Source organism: Cibotium barometz, chromosome 24 (assembly GCF_041138505.1).
Source record: "Cibotium barometz isolate CiBa-2024 chromosome 24, ASM4113850v1, whole genome shotgun sequence".
Classification (NCBI taxonomy): Eukaryota; Viridiplantae; Streptophyta; class Polypodiopsida; order Cyatheales; family Cibotiaceae; genus Cibotium; species Cibotium barometz.
This window is the reverse complement of record NC_141069.1, coordinates 22,301,564-22,324,804: the sequence shown is the minus strand read 5'-3', so window position 1 is coordinate 22,324,804 and position 23,241 is coordinate 22,301,564. Positions and strand designations below refer to the sequence as shown.

The 23,241-nt window shown below is 48.6% G+C and overlaps 1 pseudogene; it reads right to left on the bottom strand.

Annotated features, from left to right (window-relative positions):
• Window positions 1–8,060: 8,060 nt before the first annotated feature.
• Window positions 8,061–9,472, bottom strand: LOC147625030 (chromatin remodeling protein EBS-like; annotated as a pseudogene).
• Window positions 9,473–23,241: the final 13,769 nt, after the last annotated feature.

The window sequence follows — 23,241 nt, the reverse complement described above, 5'->3', positions numbered from 1 at the left end:
AGGTCGAGGGAGGTACTTGTAATGTTGAGGGTTCTCCAGATGATATGCCATCCCGTGGGCCAAGCTTGTGCCACCATGGTCCCCCCATCTAGAGATGTACCTAGAGAACGCGGTTGCACATGAAGTTTGGAAGGCATTTGCAGATCTTTACGAGATTAAGTCTCCGGGTCGGATTTTGGCGTTGGAAAAGCAACTTATGAACTTGTCAGTTTTGCCTTTTCATCTTTATCTGCTTTCATCTCGAAGATGAAAGATCTCCGGGACGAGGCAAGAAATATCTTGCAGAGGCCTTACTTGGAGATGGACTAAAATGGCTTGCTGGAAGGCTGTCAAGTACAGTACGGTGGTTCAGTACCCCGTAGGGAGCTATATGTTTTGCGTAGGACATTGAAATATGTGTGTGTGTGTGTGTGTGTGTGTGTGTGTGTGTGTGTGTCATGGTGTTCGCCTGTGTTCGCAAGCAAGTAGAGAGACGTTCGCCTGTGTGCGTTCGCCTGTGTTTGCAAGCAAGTAGAGAGACGTTCGCCTGCCTGCTTTCGCCTGTGTTCGCCTGCCTACGTTCGCATGTTTTCGCCTGTGTTCGCCTACCTGTGTTCGCCTGCCTATGTTCGCCTCCAACCATATTTGTCTGCGACCTTGCTCGCCTGTGACCCTATTCGCATGTGACCCTACTCATCTGTGAGCGTGCGTTTTTCTGCTCGCCTATGAGACTACGACTCTATTCGCCTACGTATTGCTTGTCTGCCAGCCTGCGCTTTCGTCACTCCCTCCTCCTCCTTGCTCTGCGTGTGTGTGTGTGTGTGTGTGTGTGTGAGAGAGAGAGAGAGAGAGAGAGAGAGTCGTATTTCAATCATGGCTTCAGGTTTGGATTTTTGTACATATGCTCGAAAAGAAAGACCTGCAGATGCTAAGCGCCGCCTATCAGAGCCTGCATCACAAGATGATGAACTTACTATGGAAGCTCAGTATGTCTTTGACACCCTTAAGAATGACTTTCAGCAGTCACGACAGGAATGGGGCAAACCGGTTCCAGATGTCACGTACAAATTGAAATTGCCGTCCCTCGTGAATCCTCTCAGGAAGTTGTCTCAAACTACAGTTATAATTTTCTTTCCAGGAAGAATCCCAGCGGCCAGTAATGTCGCGCAGTGGATTAAGTCCATCCTTGGAGGATGCTTTGTAGAGGGAGTGTATTTTGCTTCCAGAGGCTTTTATGAGGTATATCAGATGCTTCGTGCAAGCAGAGGCTTCTTGAATTCTCTCCCCTATTTTACGGGAAGCAGATGGTACATGCTATGCCCTGGTCCCCAAACAAGGATTATCAAAGTCTTATACGACATCATTGTCCTGTATGGGTTGAGGTTGTTAACTTCCCGAACTATATGCGTGAAGAGTTGCCTGGCCTGGCTGCTTCTTTGGGACAGGTCATTTGTCCTCCACGCCCCATGGGAAACCGTAACAGGTTCTGCATTCTCTGGGACACTGATACACCTACCCCTCCTTCTATTGTAGTGGAAGTTGAGGGAGTGCAATTGGGAAAAAAGTATTTTGAATTGAAGTGGGGTGTGTTTGCAGGAGCTTGTTTTGCCTGCCACAAGTTTGGGCATCTAGCCTCTGAATGCCCAATGGTTCTGCATCAGCCCCCTCCCAATGCCTTGCCGCCCCAGACACGGGAAAAGAATGAAAATTTGCAAGCTAAGACAGCAAATAAAAATGGAGCAAAGAATGCTAAACCAATCAATCAGGTGCAGTCACTTGCTGGAAAAGGAAAAGATAAAGGAAAAGAGAAGATGAAGGAATCTGCAGGGATTGATCAGGATGGTTTTCAACAACCTAAGAAGGTGGTTGTATTGAAGCAACGCCCCCTTCAATCTCGTCAATGGGATGCTTCTTCTCCCTCACCAGGACAGGCTTCTACTTCAGCTCCTGTCCTTCAAAATTGGGTGGGGGTTTTGAAGAAGGGCATCCCCATATGTGATTCAAAAGAAGGGGATAATGCTATGTCTTTCATGGGTCATAATGGAATGCAGCCCATGCAGGCAGAGGCTTTGCCTCTCTGATGTCTTTTTTATATCTGATACTTTGCTGTATATACCTCTTTCATGCCTCAAACACTTAAGTGCTTTACCTACAATGTACAGAGCCTCTGCAATGTCTCAAAGTGGAGGCTTTTATGGAATTATGTACATAAAATGCAGCCAGATATTGTTTGTTTGCAAGAGCATAATCAACACTCCATGGTTGGTCAACATGTTTATTTTGGCGGTTATGATATATATTATGCTGGTACCACTACCTACTCAGGTGTATGCATACTGGTTAGACATGAGCTGGAGCCTCAGTTAGCCTTCAATGCCAACAGTGGCAGATGGATGGTCATACAATGTAATGTTAATGGTGATATTCTTGAGTTTGCATCAGTCTATGCTTCCCAGACCTTTGCCATGAGGGCTTCATTATGGGATTCTTTATGCAGATATCCATGGAGATCTAATGCATTCATCTGTGGAGATTTTAATAATTCCCCTCTGCCAAGAGATAACACCACTTCAAGATCCCATATGCTATCATTGGAAAGGCAGAAATGGGACAGCATGCTTCTTTCTGTGCAGGCTGAAGATTTATGGGTGCTTCTCCAAGGGTCAGTGACTGGATATACTTTTCATCATAATGCACTTACTACATACTGGGCAAGGCTTGACAGATGGTATTTGTTTTACCCTCAACAATTTGCAGATTTTAGCCCTCATCTCCTTATAGATTTCTCATTGGGCTTGTCAGATCATGCCCCGCTGTGGATGAATTTACAGCTTGGCATGCCTCTGGATGATTTGCCACCCCTCTCCAATAGATTATTGCATGTTAATCAGGCTTATTTCCGACATCACTATTTCCAGCAAATGATCAGACTTGCAATTCATCCCTTGCCTTTGCATGCCTAGGAGGACATGAATTATGCTTGGGACAGCTTTGTCTCTCGTATGCAGAATGTCATTAGGGAGTATGGCAACTGGCATATGACTGAATGGAGGAATGAGGTTAAATGGGCAAAAAGGACAGCACAACAATTGACTGAATTTTCTCAGTTAAGGCCTCTCTCTGATTCAGAAAAGGATTCCCTTTCACATGCTCAGTTTAAATTGACTGTTAATGATCAGAGGAAATTGCACAAATGGCAGATTAGGGCAAGAATGAAGCCCCTCATGGATAAGGGCTGCTCATCAAAAGCCTTTTTTCAAGGCTTGCATGCCACTCGAAAGAAAAACTCATGCCTAAGGGTAAGGAAGCTAGATGGCTCTTGGACGCACTCTTTCTCTGATCTCCAAGATGAATGCCAGAATTATTTCCAGATTCTCTGCTCCTGGTTCCCCATCAAATCAAATGACTGAGGCTAGGACTGAATTTCTCCAATATGTTTCTGGAATAGTGGAAATGGATGAAGCTCTTACCTTGGAGAGACCTTTTACTGACATAGAACTTGATAATGCATTGTTCCACCTCAGCAAATACAAGTCCCCTGGTTGGGATGGCCTTACGGCGGAATTTTATATTTCTTTTTGGGATGAATTGAAAGAAGTCCTCTTGCAAATGATCAATGTTGCCTGGCAAGAAAATCAGTTGCCGCACTCTTGGAAGCATGGCATAGTCAAACTTGTGCCCAAAAAACATATGTGTGACCATATGTCAGATTGGAGGCCTATTACTTTGATGCCTGTAGTTTACAAACTCATTACCAAAATGATTGTGCATAGGCTTCACAGGATACTGGATGCTGGACTTCATCCTCATCAGTATGGGTTTGTGCCGCGAAGACAAATCCATGACAATATATCCAATGCCTTGACTGCAATTGAATATGCAAAGTATACGCATCAAGATGTGCTTATATTGCAGGTGGATATTGCTAAGGCATTTGACACTGTTCAATGGGATTTTATCTCTCAAATCATGACCAAGTTGGGTTTTGGTCCCAAGATGGCAAATGCAGTTTACTGGCTTTATTCTGGCTCTACTTCTCAGTGCATTCTTGAAGGTCATCTGTCTCGGTCATGGACATTGGGTCGATCAGTTAGACAGGGCTGTCCTCTTAGTGCTCTCTTATATGCCATTGCGACCCATCCCCTTTTAATGTATCTTGATCATCTTACAAACACAGGACAGATGACTGGTCTTAAAATCCCTGGAGCTGCATCTTTTTTTGCACAAGCATATGCTGATGATTCCTTCTTTATGCCACAGAATTCTTCCCGGGAAGTTCAAATGCTTATGACCACTCTTTCATTGTACGGCTTCGCAACGGGATTGCATGTCAATTTTGACAAATCTAAATTACTTCCCCTGAAACAATGTGACTCGCATTCTATTCTTTGGCCGGGTCAGGTGGTGCATTCCAAAGATGTAGTCAGGCATTTGGGATATCCCATAGGATGGCATATCACCAGGAAGCAGCAGCTAAAATGGATCTTCCAAAGACTTCAACATAAACTGGAATACTGGAAGATTTCTACTTGGCCTCTTCATGTCAGGCTCAGAATAGTACAATCCATTGTAATGTCCTATGTCCAGTTCTATTTGCCTTTGCTGCATTGGTCCTCCAGGGATATTTCAGCCTTTATGTCTCAAGCTATGGTGATGTTATGGAGGACAAAAACTGCTGTGAAAGCATTGAGACTGATGAAGATGGAAATGGTGTGCTCTCCTAGGATGCATGGTGGACTTAATGTCCTCAATATAAGATATCATGTACTTGCAAGGAAGGCGACTATGCTGCATACTTTTTTCCGTCAACAACAGCCAGGCTTGTATGCTAGCATCCATGTGTGTCAACATGAGGACTTGTGCTTATGGTCATTGGATTACTGATCATTGGGAGGTTGTCATTGGGAGATTTGTAGGGAAGATACCTGGCTGTCCTTTCTCTACTGCTCTGATACTTGACTGGAAACAAGTACTTTCTAAGGTCAAATGGGCTCCTGATAATTGCTCAGGAACAAACTCAATGAGGAAAGAAAGTATTCATTGGAGTCCATCTTCAACATTCCACTCGCTTTGCAGGAACCTGTTCGGGCATACAATCTCATGAAATTGGGAATTAGATACATACATGATGTGGTAGATGATCAGGGCTATGTCTTATCTTTTCCTCAGGCCACTGCTTCCTATGCATTGGGAATGCATCATAGGTCTATATTGAAGAAAATTGCTGATTTATTACATCCTTTTCTACCTGTTCCTCCTGTGGCTGACACAGACAGGCTTACGGATTGGCAATTACAACCCTTTGCTACATGCACTCATCCTGTTCCTCTTCCCACCTTAACCTCCATCAAAGCTTACAGGCTTCTTCAGCCTGCTCCATGGATTCAGCAACATGCTAATTCTCTGTGGCATATAAGGAAACCCCTCTCATGGTGGCGGAAGAATCTCGGGATGTTATGGAAGTGTAAAATGCCATTGAAACAAAGACTTTTTCTTTGGAGATGTATGACAGGCACATTGTCAGTGGGGGTCACACTTGCTAAACGTCGCATTGCACCATCCACATGTTTAAGATGTCAGGCTCCTTCAGAGACTGTTCTTCATTTGCTTTGGCACTGCCCGTGTTCTAGGATCCTCCTCAGGAGAATTTCAGATTATCTTCGGCTCCGTTTCCCGAGTCACAGATTTGGGAAACATTTCTGGCTCTTTGGCAGATTTATGAGGTCTTTGTCTCAATACTCACTATTTCTCTCTTGGGTGAGATATTGGGCTCTTTGGACAATCTGGAGCGAGCATAATTTGGCATACTTGGGTCGGCAGATTCACAAGTCATATGAATCTTTCCGAGCCTCATTGCGGCAATCCTTATATGATGCCTGCCATGAGGGTGATATGGATGCTTCTTGCATAGAGCTTTTCTTTTTATGTTTCTGATCTTTGGGATACTCTCCATTTCGGAGACCTCCCATCATGTAAATTTATGAGCATATAAATATACTGCACTGGATATTACCAAAAAAAAAGTGCGTGTGTGTTGTGTGTGTGTGTGTGTCTCTCTCTCTCTCTCTCTCTCTCTCTCTCTCTCCTATGGATGATAAATATCAACATCTCCCCCTAACCCCATTGAGTTTTCTTAACCTCATGCCTTTGTGAGTTTCTTTTGTAACTTGCAGCTTTTATATTCCATTCATTGATTTATATAGGCCATTCATTGAGTGGGCGTTGATGAGGTTAGTTGCAGGTGCATGTGTTTTTGTGCATGATGTGAGATGCGAGAAGTGGAAAAAAAAAATGTGACGCCCATAGTGAGATTCGCACATGACGTGCATGAGCAATGAACGGAAGGTGTGCCTGGGGTGGGTGTACTTCTCCAAACCAAGGATTGCTCCAACACAACTGCTTTCTTCAACATTTACTTGACATCCCTTTTCTTGGGGAGTCGAAATCATTAGCTTGTTAGAGGCAAGGAAGCAACTAACGCATGGTTGTGCCCACAACTACAATCGAACTAGAGGGCCTTTGTGGCTCGATGGACTTGGCGTTGGGGTAGCTTGAATGGGTAGGGTGGTCTAAGACGAGGCACAAAAGATCCCTCTGATTGTAGAAAGGTCCAAGCAATGGGTCATACCATGGGCCAGGCTTGCGCCCGCCATGGTCTCCCATCCATAAATGCATCTAGAAGATGATGAGGCTCAATGCAGATCCGTGAAGGAATAGTGCCTATGTGACTATTACATGCAGAGCCCGTGGATATATCACAAGTGGCGTGCATGGAAATCGGACAAAAGATCGACCCATCCATGTAGAAGCTTCTTCCAATGAAAACTCCAATACACTACTTTCTTCGACAGTTTTCATTTTTCTTTCTTTAACTCTTACACATGGTTTGAGATATGAAATTGGTAATTGATGTGTAACCATGCTAGCCGATAATGCGGGTGTGACTGAGGTTAGGTTGTCCATGAGAATGGAAGAATTTTAAGACCCCCAGGTAAGCTATGAACTTATGTGTGACTTGCCAGAGATGGCCGAATGGATCCACGCACGTTGTGAGCCTCTTTTTGAAGTGTTGGTGGCTCTTTGGTCCGCTTGCTTAAAGCATGGTAATATGCGGTGTTGCTTTAACCTTTTGGGCAGCTCAACCTCGCTTGATTAGCACAGATTTAGACAAGTTCAGTGTCTGGAAGGGAGATGAAGAGCATGCTTGATAAAGTCACCCGCTTTCTGTGGAGATCTCTGCTTGGGTGCATGGATCTGACAACTCCATAGACTGCGATTGGGATGCCCATGAGATGTGGCAAGATGGAGGCTTCTTGGATGGCATCTTCACAAAGTCCTAGCATGCCGACCACGGATGGAAAGCTAATAGCGCTTGTGAGCATGCAACAGACACTGGAATTGTGCTTTATGGATGAAAAGAAGGCTAGGCTGAGCAAGAACAAGACTCAATGAAGAAGTCAAGACAACAAGATCAAAGGCATGCACGCAAAGTGTTGGCACGGGACATGGATGTTGCATGCAAGAATGGAAGCCGGTGTCAAAGTTCCTTGATAAGGTGCAGTAACAACCGTGGATGTGATCAACGAAAGGCATGAGTGCATGGATTGGTGCTAGATAGACCACAAGGCAAGAAGAACTATCCGTGGAGCCTGTGCGCTTAAGTGCCGGTGGCAAAAGGATGTGAGTGAAGAGGATTGACTGCAAACCAGAAACTTGCAAGGGTCTGACTGTAAAAGGAAGCTGATTTGATTTTCGTGGCAGCAGGATTGTCTTTGGTGTTTGTGGGTGGTTTGGAAATTGGGCTATCTGGCGATATACCTGCAAACAATCCCAGCCATACCAACTCTACCCTCCATGGGAAGTGCTCTATCCACTTAGAGGTGACGGAGAGCCAACATAAGCAGTAAAGGGAGGGTGAGAAGGTTACCTGCACATACAGGTTGGGCGGGAAGACGTGGACATTAGCATTGCGTTGAGAACAGCGCTTGCCGAGGAGTCAGTAGTGGCTGGTTGAGGTCGTTTGCACGTTGAGGGCTTCTTGTCGGCAGTGGAGTTGCCTTGTTATCGTCATCGATGTGTTGGTGTACCTGATAGTGGCGTGTGATTGCACCAGCTTTGAGGTTGGTGTGCCGACATTGCAAGTGTGTTGATGCCCTGAAGTTGCCGGTGGGATTGCTTGCTTTTGGGCCAGCCTCAAGGTTGATGGGCCAGCGTCTCGGTCTCTTTACTTTGCCGGTAACTTTGTAAGGAACCTGGTTGGTGAGGTTATCGATTGTGTTGACGGTAAAGATGGCGTGTGATGGTGTTGAAGAACCCGACTGGCGAGTGCGAGTGTGCCTACAGAGGTTTTGGTGAGGCCGTGTCTTGATGGTGAATGGCCAGGTCTTGATGGTGTGCCTACAAAGGTTTTAGTGAGGCCGGGTCTTGATCGTGAATGGCCGGGGGTTTTGTTGTTGGAGAGGTAGTTGCTCGTGTTGCATCCAAATGCTTGGCAAGAATCGTACACTTACTTGGTATACTTGCGAGACTTTCGTTCCTTCCACAACTCCAACTGGCTGTCTGAGGCTTTAGTCTCCAATTCATGGAAGTCAATCACATCGTCGAAGGGGCCAATATGACAGCTCAAGCCTTCCAAGCTGTCATGAGTATTTCCCATGCAAAAAAACTTCCGGGAAACTTTCTAGGAAAATAAATTAGTCACGCAATGATACCAATGGTAATGTGTGTTTGGTGATGATCATGTACCACTATGATCACAGCATTTTATCTCTTTGGCTTCTTTGGTTCTGGCTTTGGGTCTGGGCGTGGAAAGACTCTGTGAGAATTGTGAGACTTCTTTTCCCCATCTTGTGAGTTACAATCAGCAAGCGTTTTATTCTGTCAAAGGAGAACCTCCTTGACTATTGCCAATCTTCTAATCTCCATCTTATTGACTGTTGTCACAATCTGGACAAATCAAGTGGTCCATACTCTGTGAGAGTTGCGAGACTTCTTTTCCCCATCTTGTGAGCTACAATCAGCAAGCCATGTCTTTTATTCTGCCAAAGGAGAACCTCCTTGACTATTGCCGATCGTCTAATCTCCATCTTATTGACTGCTGTCACAATCTGGACAAATAAAGTGGTCCATCTTTTTTGCTTGATCTTGGCTCAGGTTCATCATATAGAGTGAAACCAATCCTTGCAAGCTTCACATTGCACCATCAATTCATCGAGATCGTAAGGCATCTCATACTTGCAATGCACAGCAACTCTGTCGGGGGTGAAGCCTCCAGTGCTAGCTTTGTACTTAACCTGCAGAAGTAATCCTCTGCAGCAACAGTTTGTTTGGTGTACCTCTTGAAATTGTGGACTGTGCATTTCCCTTCGATGGTGTTTCCACTCTGAATGTCATAGTGATCAAATAAGACCCACAAGGTCATCAAAGTTGGAGACTTGTGCTGCGTGCCTCCGATCTGGATAATCCACCCTCTGTTGCAAGGCTAGAGAAGATAGAAGCATACAATAGAAACAATGTCAAGGTCTATGTGCGATGGTACTATAGGCCAGAAGAGTCCATGGGAGGAGGGAGACAGTTCCATGGTGCCAAAGGCGTTCTTAACAGGTGCCACCGCACAAGCTGCTTTCCCTCTACGCTTCTCTGCGCAGGGGCGGCCAGAGGACCCGCCTTGTTTTCTTTTCTCCTGCCTCCACTGGCTAGCCAAGGGCACGGGCCGTTGCACTTTCTCCTCTCCACGCTCTGCAGGCGGGAAGGGCAAAAGCCTCCCTTCTACTCCTCTGTTCAGGCACCAGGGCAAGGCACACAGCCGCTTCTCTCCCCTTCTCTTCGCAGGCGTGCAAGTGCCAAGCCCCTCCTCTGCTCTTCTCTCTCTGCTGGGCAGGCACCAGGGCAAGGCACACAGTAACTTCTCTCCACTTCTCTTCGCAACCCCCCCTCTGCTCTTCTCCCCATTGTGCAGGCATGAGGGCAAGCCCTATTCTTTGCAAGTCTTTGCTTCCTGCTCGAGGCTGCGCAGGCTGCCCAGGGCCAAAGCCTCTCCCCCTCTTTCGTCTCACTTCACAGGCAGCCAGGTGCAAGATCCTTTTTCTTTCCCTCTTTCTCCTCTCTGCTTGGGCACCAGGGCATGATCCTTTTTCCCTCTACTCTGGGGTGGCCAGAGGATAAGGGATCTTTTTCTCTTCGCTTTGAAGGCGGACAAGGCACCAGGCTTCCCCTTCTCCTGTCTCTATGCTGATTTTGGGTCTCTAGACGGCTCCTATTTTTAGGTGTTCCAATGTTCCTGTAACATGCAACGGAAGTATTCGTAATTTGAGGATCCTGTCACACAAATGCTCACACCGTCTTCTCTATCCTGAGTTTCGCGAGTTTAGCAATCCACTTTAAGACTTCAAACTTTAAGAGATTTGAGAGAGAGAGAGAGAGAGAGAGGGAGGGAGATAGAAACTGTACACCGTATGGGGTCCTCAATTACCCACTGAAGGACCCCCTATCCCGTTACCGGAATAGTATTTGCTTTATTTCTTTGAAGAGACTAACAGTGGATTGACGATAAGCCAAACGCAAGATCTCGGAAGACCAAGAGTCGGGCTGAACTGTACACGGCTGTAGAAGCACCAATGATGACCAATCTCGAGCCTATGCACTCTTCCCAATGGATGTAGGAAGGCTACAAATCTAAGGCTGAGAGAAGAGGCTGATTGCGACTGTTCCAGACTATGTATGAATGCTGAAAATGAGTATGAATGCTGAGTTTTACCTTCACCAAATGGCTGTAGCAAAACGATGCATATGAGGGTGCTGAAAACTGTATGAATGCTGAAAATGCAAGGGGAACTGAATGTTGAATGCTGTAGATGCTATGTTTTACTGCATAGAGGCCTAATTGCTCAAGCGTTGATGCTCCTATATGCTGATGAGGAAAACGTTGAGGTATGAGGTGCTGAATTCTGCAATCGCTTTATGCTCCTTGTGCTGAAGGCTCTAGGCGATGAGGTCTTCAATGCTGATTATGATATGAATGAATAAATGGATGATACGCTCAGCTATTTATATGAACATGGGGTGCTAGTCGGCTGGCTACAGGGCTGGCCTATATGCATATGGGATGAATGCTATGCATAAATGCACACATGTCCTAATGCAAACTCTAAGGCTTCTACTAACTCTACATGCATGAATGCATCTCTTCAAGTGGGTTAAGGAACTTGGACTGACTGACTGACTGTCTAAGGCTGAGAATGACCTACGTAGCTCGTGCCTGACCTATCCTGGACTGAGGATTACAATGGGGTCACGGCGTACGACAATTATCATCCTAAAAGGTACTAATATTGTACAATGTTGCGCTGATGATGATGAGCCATCGTATAGAACTAACGTATCCATCGACCGGAACCATGCTTCCAATGATGAAGAAGGATCTGCTCAAACTCAATGACTTCTGCTTCGTCTACCACGTCTGGCTGCTGTTCATCTGAAACATCAACAACTTTTGGTCCAACCATAGTTGTTTCTCGTACCAATACGAACCCATTCGTACCATACGGTTCGTACCGTACGATATCGTACGGTACGAGTTTGGTTTTTTTTTCCCCCCCCCCCAACAAATGCTTTAAAAAAATATAGAAACCCTGCTTAACGAAGATCCCAAATGCCCGCAATACTTCGCAACTTTCGAGTCCACTCAGTATTCCATATGGGGTTGTTGAGAGACCTTAAAAATCTGGCAAGGTAGACTGGTAGTGTACACTTGATTGGTAGGATGAGAGAATCTTGCTACATCACTTGGAGATCCCTGGTATAGGTAGGCTAGACAGTTAGATTCTCAAGTTCTGTACGAGGGAGAAGATTTGGACATGGCCTAGAGAGGAGTCCCTAAACCTATCACCCTAGATGCACTGCTCGTATTTGTGCAAGGACGGTCCCTTAGTCATAAACGCTACACTGGGAGACCTTTGGTATTGCATTACCCATCCGGGTTCTTTTTTGGAGACAATCGGGAGATCCAACTGGGAGAGACACATATCCATGTTCTGGTTCCTCAAGCACTGTAGACTCCTCCCCTCCCAACCTCCCTCACATTCAAGCTTGAAGCTCCATAGGTTGTAAGTGTTTTTTTTTTTTAACGTATTTTATCGTACGGTATCCGAAAATTTCATATCGTACCGAAATTCCCGTACGGTATCGTATTTTCGTACCGTGACAACTATGGGTCCAACATATGGTTTTAGCCAAGAAACATGGAAAACATCATGCATCATCCAACTATTAGGTAACTTTAACTTCATGGAGACATCACTTATCTTTTTAACTATTGGGAAAGGTCCAAAACTACGGAATGAAAGCTTGGGACAACGTTTGCCCACTTGTTTCAATCTTTGTTTCATGATGCGCAGATAGACCCAATCCCCTTCCTTGAAGTGGACATCTCGTCTAGACTTATTTGCTTGTCTGCTATAAGCTTCTTGTGCTTTGGTCAAGCGGTCCTTGACTGACTCAATGATTTCAAAAAATGCTTCCATCGTTTTATTAGCCTGAAGAGATGGAGGCACCAATCTCGTCAAAAGAGAAGAGAAACGACGACCAAAGGCTGCTTCAAACTAGGTCTGGATGAATGAGTATCGTTCAAGATGGCTTGGACCAATGGAAGATAATGTTCCCATTTGTACTGCTGGTCATGACAATATGACTTGAGAACATCAAAGGCCAACTGGTTATAGATTTATGTCTGGCCGTCTGTCTGTGGATGGAATGCACTAGACAACTGTAACTTAGTTTCAAAGTTTTCGAATAATACCCTCCATAAATACGAGGTAAACTTGGAATCTCTATCTGATGTAATGGTGCTAGGCAAACCACAAATTAGGTACCAATGTTTGAGAAAAAGATGGACTACGTCCTCAGCTGTGGCCGTATGCTTGCATGGGATGAGCATGCAGAACTTACTGAAGCGATCCACAATGGTGAAACACTGAGTGTTACATGATCCGGTGGATGCTGGTAGAAGCCCTACAAAGTCGATAGATATGTCGATGAAAGGTCCGTCGGGGATAGGCAAAGGTTGCAGTAACCCAGCCTTCTTTGTATGTGGAACCTTAACTTTTTGACAAATCTTACAGGCTTGAACATGTGAATAGACATCACACCTCATTTTTGGCCAATAAAAGGACCGTTCTAATTTCTCGAGGGTACTGTTGATACCTCTATGTCCTCCAACTAAGGAGTCATGGGCATCATGGAGAAGAGCTAATCGCTTTTCCCGAATGACACAAAGACAGTTCTTGAAGAACAGCCAACCGTTCTGCACTGAATAATGGCTAGGCTCAAAAGTGAGGGCCAAATTACACTGAGTAAAAACTTAGGGGAGTCAACATATTGGTCTTTCATGCTATCTAAGTCCTTCCCCATGATTTCGAGAATGGTAGACCCCTGCACTGCTCGGATACTGGCCTTTCGACTAAGAGCATCTGCAACTGGGTTATGGTTACCAAGGATGTACTCAATCATTCCTCCAAATTGTTGGAAGAGTTGACTCCACATGGTCTTTCATGCTATCTAAGTCCTTTCCCATGATTTCGAGAATGGTAGACCCCTGCACTGCTCGGATACTAAGGGGAGTCAACATATTGGTCTTTCATGCTATCTAAGTCCTTCCCCATGATTTCGAGAATGGTAGACCCCTGCACTGCTCGGATACTGGCCTTTCGACTAAGAGCATCTGCAACTGGGTTATGGTTACCAAGGATGTACTCAATCATTCCTCCAAATTGTTGGAAGAGTTGACTCCACCTGGCTTGCCGATCACTCCACTGGGCACTTGGCATGGTTTGAAGCCACTTAAGTGCTTGGTGGTCTGTTTTTACTGTGAAGACCTGTCCATAAAGAAAAGGCTTCTAATGTTTGTGTTGTGATCACACCCAAAAGCTCTTTGTCATAAACCGAATAATTCTTTTTAGGGACATCTAGCTTTCGACTGTAGTAGGCCACGGGTCTATTGTCCTGCTGGAGAACTGCACCTATGGCTACATTGCTGGCATCGGTATAATGACCTCAAAAGATTTATCCCAAGATGCTAACTTCAAAACAGGCGCTTCTGAGGCAGCTTTCTGGAGTGCACAAAATGCATCCAGCGCTTTGCCTGTGACTGAGACTTTTTGTTTACGAGTCTTTACCCCCTTGAGCAAGTCGGTGAGAGGTGCTGCCACGTTGGAAAACTAGTGAACATGGGTGCTGTATGTAGGAAAGAGTTGTTAGGGTTAGGGTTTTGGAAGGCACACCAATAGGAAGCGTGAGAGAGAGAGAGAGAGGAACACGTTTGCTCATATATTGATAAAATAAAAAGAGTACAATAGCCACATATAAAAGATGTGACCTAAAGTGTGTTCACATGGTCCGGCCATAAACTGTGCCAGGTGGACCAAACCACTTATAAACCGCTATAAGTGAAACTAAGCTAAACTGCGAGAAAAAACCTCCACTAACTGAAGTAAAAAGTGCCCCAGTAACCTACTGATGATCACTAGCACTCCCCTGGGTGCATACACAGCATAAAACCCGTTGTTCCAACCGAATGATACATTGCAGGTGATGAAAACATCCAACCGAATGATACATTGCTAGGTGATGAAATCCTATGTTGCTTTCAAACAGTCCTATGAGGTCTACACTTCTAACTTGTGCGTCAATGCAGGTGTACTTTCCAATTTTGTAAGCTCTTCTTTACATCACCTATAGAAGCAACATTGTCTGTAGCTAAAGCTTCCCTCCTTGTAGACTTCACTTGTATGCGCCGCTGTAGGAGAATCTTTCCAAATCTGCCTCATAAATGTGAGTAATGTTCATTAAAAAGGGCATAAATGTGTATTAAAAAGGGCATAAAAGTGGTATAGTTGAACCGTCTCATGAGAATATTTGAAGGCGGCTATCAGAAGATACGTTGTTTCGACGTAGTTAAGATGTCTGCCTGCCAGTTTGTGAGCATATGTCCGTACCTTCACAGACATACATCCATTCTTCCACGAGTGACTAGTCATACCTTCGTGAACGAACGCCCGTTTCCCTTGGAAAATCTTTTTGCTGACACGACACGAATGTACTTTTCTTAATTGAATGACCATTCCTTAACCAAGGAACGGTCCGTTCCTCTGTTGCACCCAGGGGAGTGCTAGTGATCATCAGTAGGTTACTGGGGCACTTTTTACTTCAGTTAGTGGAGGTTTTTTCCCGCAGTTTAGCTTAGTTTCACTTATAGCGGTTTATAAGTGGTTTGGTCCACCTGGCACAGTTTATGGCCGGACCATGTGAACACACTTTAGGTCACATCTTTTATATGTGGCTATTGTACTCTTTTTATTTTATCAATATATGAGCAAACGTGTTCCTCTCTCTCTCTCACGCTTCCTGTTGGTGTGCCTTCCAAAACCCTAACCCTAACAACTCTTTCCTACACTTTGGTATCAGAGCACCCTCGACTGCCCTGTCCGTACAGCTCGCCATCAGCTACCCGTACAGGCCCTCGCCATCAGCTGAAGCCACTCATATGCCCGATCTCCAGCCCACGTACAGTCCTGCACAGACAGCCGTACAGTCTTGCTGTCTGTCCATACAGGCGCAGGCTGTTCCGTACAGCTATTCCGTACAAACGTCGTACTGTTGCCCGCCGTACAACTCTGCCCGTACAGCCTGGTCTGTTGTTCTGTACAGTCCGTACAACGTACAGTCTGCTCCATACAGTAGACAGCGGACGACCAGCACCTGCTGCGTATACCTGCAGCAATACAGTCACCGCTTCTCCTCCGTACACTGCTCCGGACAGCCTACAGCCGACCAGTACCTGCAAAATCACACGGGTAAAATTTAAAGCTTTACATGTTTTGAAATTTGGGCGTTTTTTCTGTGAAAGTTTTTCTACAGAGAGGTTTTCTTGCAAAGAAACCTCTACAGGCTTTTGCAAGGCTTTGGGTGCAGAAATTTTGGGCATTTTTGGGCATTTTGGCACTGTGTGAGCCACTTTTTTGCTCTACTCAGTCAGTGGTGCATTGTTTTGCACATTCAGAGGATTGAGAGTGCAAGCATATTTGGGTCAGTTGTACTCAGTGGAGTACAGTTGCTTTCAGGGTTGTTGTTTTTGGGTGTTTGATACACAAATACAACATTGTGCACTGGCATAATGGCAAATCAACAGCAGAGTGATGTGTTCACGTACTTGTCTAAGGAAGACAAGCTGGATGGCACGAATTACTCCTTGTGGAGTTTCATGCTAAGAAATGTGCTCGTGGCAAAAGGTCTTTGGGATTTTGTTAGTGGTAATGAACCACGTCCAGGTCCATTGGCTCCAGAGACTCCTCCTCAAGGGAGTGCTCGTGGAAGAGGACAACAGGCACAGGCACCGGTTCAGCCACAGTCTGTTCAAAGAACAAATGCCCAAAAGACATGGGATGCCAAAGATGCACAAGCCTTATCACTTATTGCATTGTCAGTACAGAGGTCTATTATACCTCATATTCGTTTAGCTGGCTCTTCACGGAATGCATGGGTGACTTTGGAGCAGATGTATGCTGCTCGTAATGAGGCACGGATCTCATTTTTGAAAAGGGAGCTGGCAAAACCAAAAGATGCATGAAGGAGATGATATGTCTAGCCACTTGAACAAGCTGCAGGATTTGAGAGAGCAACAAATCAATGTGGATGAGATTATTCCTGAGACACAGCTTGTATCCACCATCTTAAACTCTTTGCCAAGATCCTACTTGGCTTTTCATACCTCTTTGAACCTTAGCATGAGGAATGCTATTGAGCCCCTAAAGTATCAAGAACTTGTTGCTCTCTTGTTACAGGAAGAGCAAATCAGGAAGAACATGAACATGAACACAAGTGCTGAACAAGCATTTTTTTTTTTTCCGAGAAAAGATCCTTTCATTAGTTATATAAAAACGCCCGTAGGGCTACAAAAGATCTCTCCTGCTCCTAAGAGAGATAGAGCAGCGAATACACCATGGCAGCCCGGGAGACTCTCCCTAGGTGCTGCAAAATACAAGCATCAGTACAAAGAACTGAGCGGCTAAATCATACAATAGGGGGGGGGAAGAGCCAAACAGGTGGCCTGTAATGCCAACGGGGGGATCCCGTGTGTAAGGTGTAGAAAGGGCCACAGCGCCAAGTGGTGTGAAAGGCCTGGCGCCGTAAGATCGCCTCATCCGAGTCTCCCCGGATGCGGTCGTACTGTCCTCGCAGGGTGTGGATCAACTCCTGCCAAATCCCCCGTACAGTCTCTGCTGGTGGCTCCAATCTCCCCTCAAAGGCCGTAAAACACCGGGCCCTCCAGGTGAACCAGATGGTGAGGCTGCTGAGGAGCTCCCATCGTAAATCCCTCTCCTGTGTCCAGCTGGCGGACGAGAAATCCGGTGCCGGAACCAGGCGAGGCTGGCCCCTAATAAATCTGATGGCCTGACTGCCCTGCTCCATCTCATAGCCCATAGCAGGCCCTGACGAAGTCGACCAAGCAGCGGCACCCCACGTAAACATACCCTCTGGAGAGAGGGGGGCCAGAATACGCAGCATCCGCAGCCAAATCTGCTGTGCCTGAGGGCAGTCCCAAAGGCAGTGTCTCTGTGTCTCCATAGGATGGCCGCATCGGACGCAAGCCGCCGGAAGACCGCTGTAAACCAGCCAAGTGCCAACTGCTGAGCCCCTGTGGGCGACCAGCCACTGAAAAGCCGAGATCCTGCGGGCCTGCCGACTAGCCCAGAGCCGAGCCCAGAAATCCTCCAGGAACTCCTGTGAGAGTCCCTGTAGTCGCCAATGCCCCGCTGCCGCTGGAGAAACCGTCCTCCTCGCCGTCAAAATATGCCGTCCCAACCGAACAGTATACTGGAAAAAGGTGATCTCTGTGGCCTCAATGGATGCATAAGGATCATGCCACTCGTACTCCCCGGGGTCCCACTGTAGCCGGGCCAAGGGGCGCGCTGCATATGCCCATATGCGCCAATCCGGGAGCACATCAGCAGGGTCGGGGTCAATATGCCACTTCCGGGAAGCGGCGGCCACTACCCGAATCCTCTGAAAGGTGCACTCTGCAACCAAAGGCGACTCCACCTCCACTCTCTGGAGTCTGCCCTCATCCTGAATCTCATAGTAGAGGCATCTGCCATCCTCAGTGCTAGCTCTGACTGCAATCAGGATCTCCAACTGTGTAAAGGCTCCCATCCACCGTGGGGCCACTGGCTCGAGAGGCGTGAACCACTCCGCTGTGAGTGCCTCCTGTATATCATCCCTCATAATCAACCCCCCTCTGAAGTGACTCAGCCTCTCCACCTGGATCTCCTCTGGTAGACTGCAGAAAGCCTGCCAGTCCCCAAAACTACGAGCTGGGCCTGCCGCTAAAGGTCCCCAGGCTAGACGAGGCCGAGAACCCAGCATATGACCCTGCTCCGTGCGAACCGCTGGGCTCTAGATGAGCGGCTGCCTGGCCCGCTCCTCAACACAGGAAGGAGGCCGCTGAGAGAGCCCCGGTCTCAGCAGCTCCCAAGCTCTCAGGATACTCAAAGCAAATCTGTCCTCCCATCCTCTACTGAGGCCTGTCCTCCTCATCTCTATGAAGATCCAGCGAATCTCCGATGCCCAAGTACCCCCTGCTGGGGGCGCCCGAGCCTGTAATCGCTGCAAGAGGAGCTCTTTCCACGGCTCAGCGCCTGGAAGCAACCCCCGAACAATAAGCTTCCCCAATAAGGCTCTACTCTGATCGACTGGATCTATAATGCCCAAACCGCCCTGAGCCAGCGGAAGTGTAATAACTGCCCATGCAACCTTTGCCCGAGCTGGCTGACCGTCCCGCCCAGACCACATAAAGTTCCTGATCAGCCTCTGTACCTGGCTGATGCAAGAGCTCGAGAAAATCCAGCAAGACGTAATGTACCACATGGTCGCTAATAGCACCTGATTTGCCACCACCACCCTCCCAGCCAAGGATAGTCGAGCTGTACTCCAATACAATAGCTTCTTCCGAATGCTCAGAAGAAGCGGGGCAATCTGCTGCTCAGGTGACAAATCTAGGCCAATCTGGCATCCCAAATACCGCACTGCTGTGCCTGGAGGAATCCATCTAAAACCGGGGTCCGGGCTCCATGCCGGAGTGGGAGCACTACTGATCCAAAAGGCCACTGTCTTGCGCCAATTGATCAATGCTCCCGAAGCTGCACTAAAAACCTGGAGCGACTGCTCAGCCCGAATAAGATTGGCCTCATGGCCATGCAAAAATAAGCCCGTGTCGTGTGCAAACTCAGCATCAAGCAGGTCCTCCCCCCGGACTAGGAGCTGCAGTCCTCTCAAACCAACCTCTTCTGCCGTCAAATACATACTCATAGCCTCCGCAAAGAAGAGAAAAAGGAAAGGGGCGAGAGGACACCCCTGACGGACTGATCTGGTCAGCTCAAAACTCGGCCCCCGTCCTCCTGCAATCAGCACCTGGCTGCGAGCTGTGGAATACAAAGCTGCCACCCCTCTGATCCATCGTGGCTCAAAGCCCAGGCGAAGCATAGTGCCCTCTAAGAAACCCCAATCAACTCTATCGTATGCCTTCTCAAAATCGAGAAGCATCACGACCAAGTCCTCGCCAAGAAATCTAGCTCGGGCCGTCGCCTCCCAGAAAGTAAAGATGTTGTCGAGGATACTGCGCTCCTTGACAAATCCTGTTTGAGTAGCATGAATCAACTCCCCCAGGAAGGGCTGGATCCTCAAACTCAAGGCCTTTGCCAAGACCTTGTAGACAGTATTGAGGATCGTAATAGGCCTCCAATGCCGAATGTCATCTGATACTCCCTCCCCCTTGGGGATAAGATAGATCAAGCCCTCTGAAAAGCTCTGTGGCATCACCCCAGTGTCCAAAACATGCTGAAAGCCCCTGCGGAGGCCTGGCCCCAAAATGTCCCAATAGCGCATAAAAAAGGCCGGCGTCAGTCCATCCTCCCCTGGGCAACTATGTCGCGGCAGGACCCTCAAGGCCTCGGCAAGCTCAATCTCTGACAGAGGCGCACCTAGAACTATACGCATATGGTCTGTGACCCTCCTCTACACATGGGCCCACACAGTCTGTCTGCAAACATCTCGATCCTCAGTGGCTGGCTCCGCTGAAAGCAGGTACTATAAAATGCAGTAGCAATGTCTCTGATCTCCCCGGGCTCAGTAGCTACCGATCCATCCGGTCTACCAAGCTGGCGGACTCCTGCTCGCGCATGACGGGGTCCAGTGATCTCAAAAAACTCTCCAGTCACTCTATCACCAAGCTGCGTCCACTGAGAGGCCTGACGACGATAGTAAAACTCATGTCTCTGCTCCTCTGCCTCTCTAACCTCCTGGCGTGCCTAGCTCAGCTGGGACGCCACCCACTCACGTGCAGGCTGCTGCTCCTGAAGGCGCTGTAGCGAAGCAAGGCTGCGTCTCAGCCGTTGCTCCCGCTCGCGAATCTCTCCCAGTCGTGTCAAAGCTGCAGCATGCCAGATCCTCTCAATGTCCTCAGCTAGACTGGGATCTGTAAGTACCCTCTCTGGGATCCTCAACTGCAAGCTGGGCTCCCGGGTCCCCTCCTCCAATGTCAATATAACTGGCGCGTGATCTGAAAATGAGGTGCCAGCGAGAATGCCGACGGAGCCCCCTCGCTCCCCTAACCAGTCGCCCACATAAAAGCGATCAATCCGTGAAAGATTAGTCCCTCCCTGCCGGCGATCCGACCGAGAGAAACTAAGACTGTCCTGAGACCGGGAGAAAGCCCCATGCTGCCATGCATCAGTGATCCTCAGTGACATGCAAAACCGGTCCCAAGCTGCAAGCTCCGTGCCGTGCACTGTAACATGACTGCCTCCCACCCTATCTGCCGGGTCCTCAAGCATGTTGAAGTCTCCCCCAACACAGCAATGTGCGGCCTCTGGCAATGCATCTGTAACCTGAGTCCAAAACTCTGCTCTGGCACTAGCATGATTGGGCGCATAGATGTTGAGCACACCCAATAGCTCATCATGCATCCTCAGAATGACATACTGTGCTCTACCAGGCACAATGATCCCTCGATCCACAATGGCCTGCCGCCATACATCTGCAATAACCATGCATACTCCTCCCTGTCCACCCAAAGGACCAAACCCTGCAGACCAAAAAGTGTCCCATCTACCAGGCATCACCGAACCATATCTCCGGATCCTTCTCTCACCCAAGTGGTGCTCCTGCATCATCAAAATGTCAATGCTGCCACCAACCAGGCATCTCTGAAGCTCCTGCCTCAAGCAACCTCGATAGCGTATAAAGTGTGCTCCGCCAAGGCCCTGTACATTCCATGAGATGATCCTCATGGATGCCCTGCTCTGAGGTGGATGCTGTCTCAGCCGTACGGCGGGCCTTCGCAAGCAGCTTGGATGGAGAGTAGTCCCCATCCGAACGGCTGCGAATCTGCCCACCCGGTGTACTGCAAGAATCCCGGATCAGGCGCCAGTGGCTGTGGCCCATGGCGACTGCCTCCTGCTCTGACAGAGAAACCTCGTGTATACTCACATATCCAGGGTCGCGTGCCAAGTCTGCCACTATGCGCACGACCAAATGCCGAATCCCTGAGGTATCCACACTCCCGGGATCCAAGAAAAAATGAGCCAACTCCCAAAGTCGGCCTATCACATCTGTCACCTCCAGATCGCTCATGTGGTGAGAAAACTCAACTGCCTGAGTCCTCAAAGTGCTGAGAGCGAGCTCTAGAGTCCACTCCCGGTCACAAGGTCCACATAGAGGGAACGAGAAGGCCACCGCTGAGTCTAGTGCCTCCTCCCCGCGGGCCAGAGGTATCACTACATGTACTCGAATGGGTGCTGGCTCATGGGGGCCCTCTGCTCCAAAAAGCCGTGTGAAGGTATAATCAAAGGCCTCCGAGCGCTGTCTAATGCCAAGGCGACTCAGCCGACTGCGGATAGATGAAATCCGTGAGGCCCTAATCAGCATAGGTCTCCTCTGTGATGCTCGAGCGAGGTCAGTGCTCAGCGCTCTCCGGACTGCAGGTGAGCGCCAGGGAACTGCCAGGGCCTCCCGGGAAGGTGAGGCGGGCGGAGGGGGAGGAGGGGGAGGCGAGGGAGGTGGAGAGGGAGCCGCTGCCGAAACCGGAGCGGGGGCGGGAGGAGGCGATGGTGGAATCGAGGCGGTGGGAGGGGACGGGGGTGGGCGGGGTGAAGGAGGGGGAGCTGGCATCTCCTGGTCCTCAGGTCGCTGCAGGGGTCTCCTCCTGAAGGGGAGCAAAGCTGTTCCTCACGGGAACCCAGTGAGGCTGAGACTGTGGCTGCTGCTGCAGCGGTCTCTGGGCGTGCTGCTGTGGCTGTCTCCCTCGGCGGCGCCCCTGTCCAGGCTGCCACTCCGAGGTCTCTGTGGCCTGAGCAGGTGTCCCGGAGGCAGCCTGCCGAGCCGAATCTGTGGGCGGGCCATCTGTAGCCTGCTGCTGTGGTGGGGGTCGAGGTCTCCTGCGAGGGCAGGCCTTGGCCAGATGACCGACCTGCCTGCAAATGAAGCACTGGTTCGGGAGCCCCGAGAACTCCACTCTCTGATCTATCCACCCCCCCCCCTATCCTAGGTAGCTGAATGACCTTAGGAAGGGAGGAGATGTCAGACACCAACACTGACCGAAGGTAGCCCAGCTGCTCTGGCCACCACTGAAGCTGCTAAGGGGCCCGTCTCTAGTACCGAGCCCACCAATGCTCCGAGCCTGGAGAGGAGCGGAAGATACTCCCGGCGGAGACCAGGGAAACAAACTGTAATATGAAAGAGGCGCTCTCCCTGCTCCGCCGCCGCTGCTGGGTCAAATCCATGCTGCCAAGGTCTGAAGAAAGCCCGAGCACCCCTGATGTCCAGAGGACTCATGGCAAGGACCTTGGCAACGCTCTGGGCGGCCTCGAACTCGATCTGATAATGTCCCCGGCCCAGGAGCTGTACATCAAGGATCTTGCCCACATCTGCAAGAAGGCGAGCCTGAAGAAGATCCCTGATCTCCCCTCTGCTGGGGCGAGTGCCGACTATACGGCAGATGGTGGAATGAGCCTGGAGGCGTTCCACCTCTGCGGTGAGGCTCGCTTCCTCTTCCGGCGAAAGAGAAAGCCTGATGGGGATGTCCTCGGGGGCGGGCGAGGGGGCTGCGGATGAGTCCCTCTGAGGCGAGGCGGGAGGAGTCTCCATCAGAGTCTGAAGCTCAGGCGAAGGCGAGGCGAAAGCGGAAATCCTGCAAGAAAAGGGCTGCACACAAAG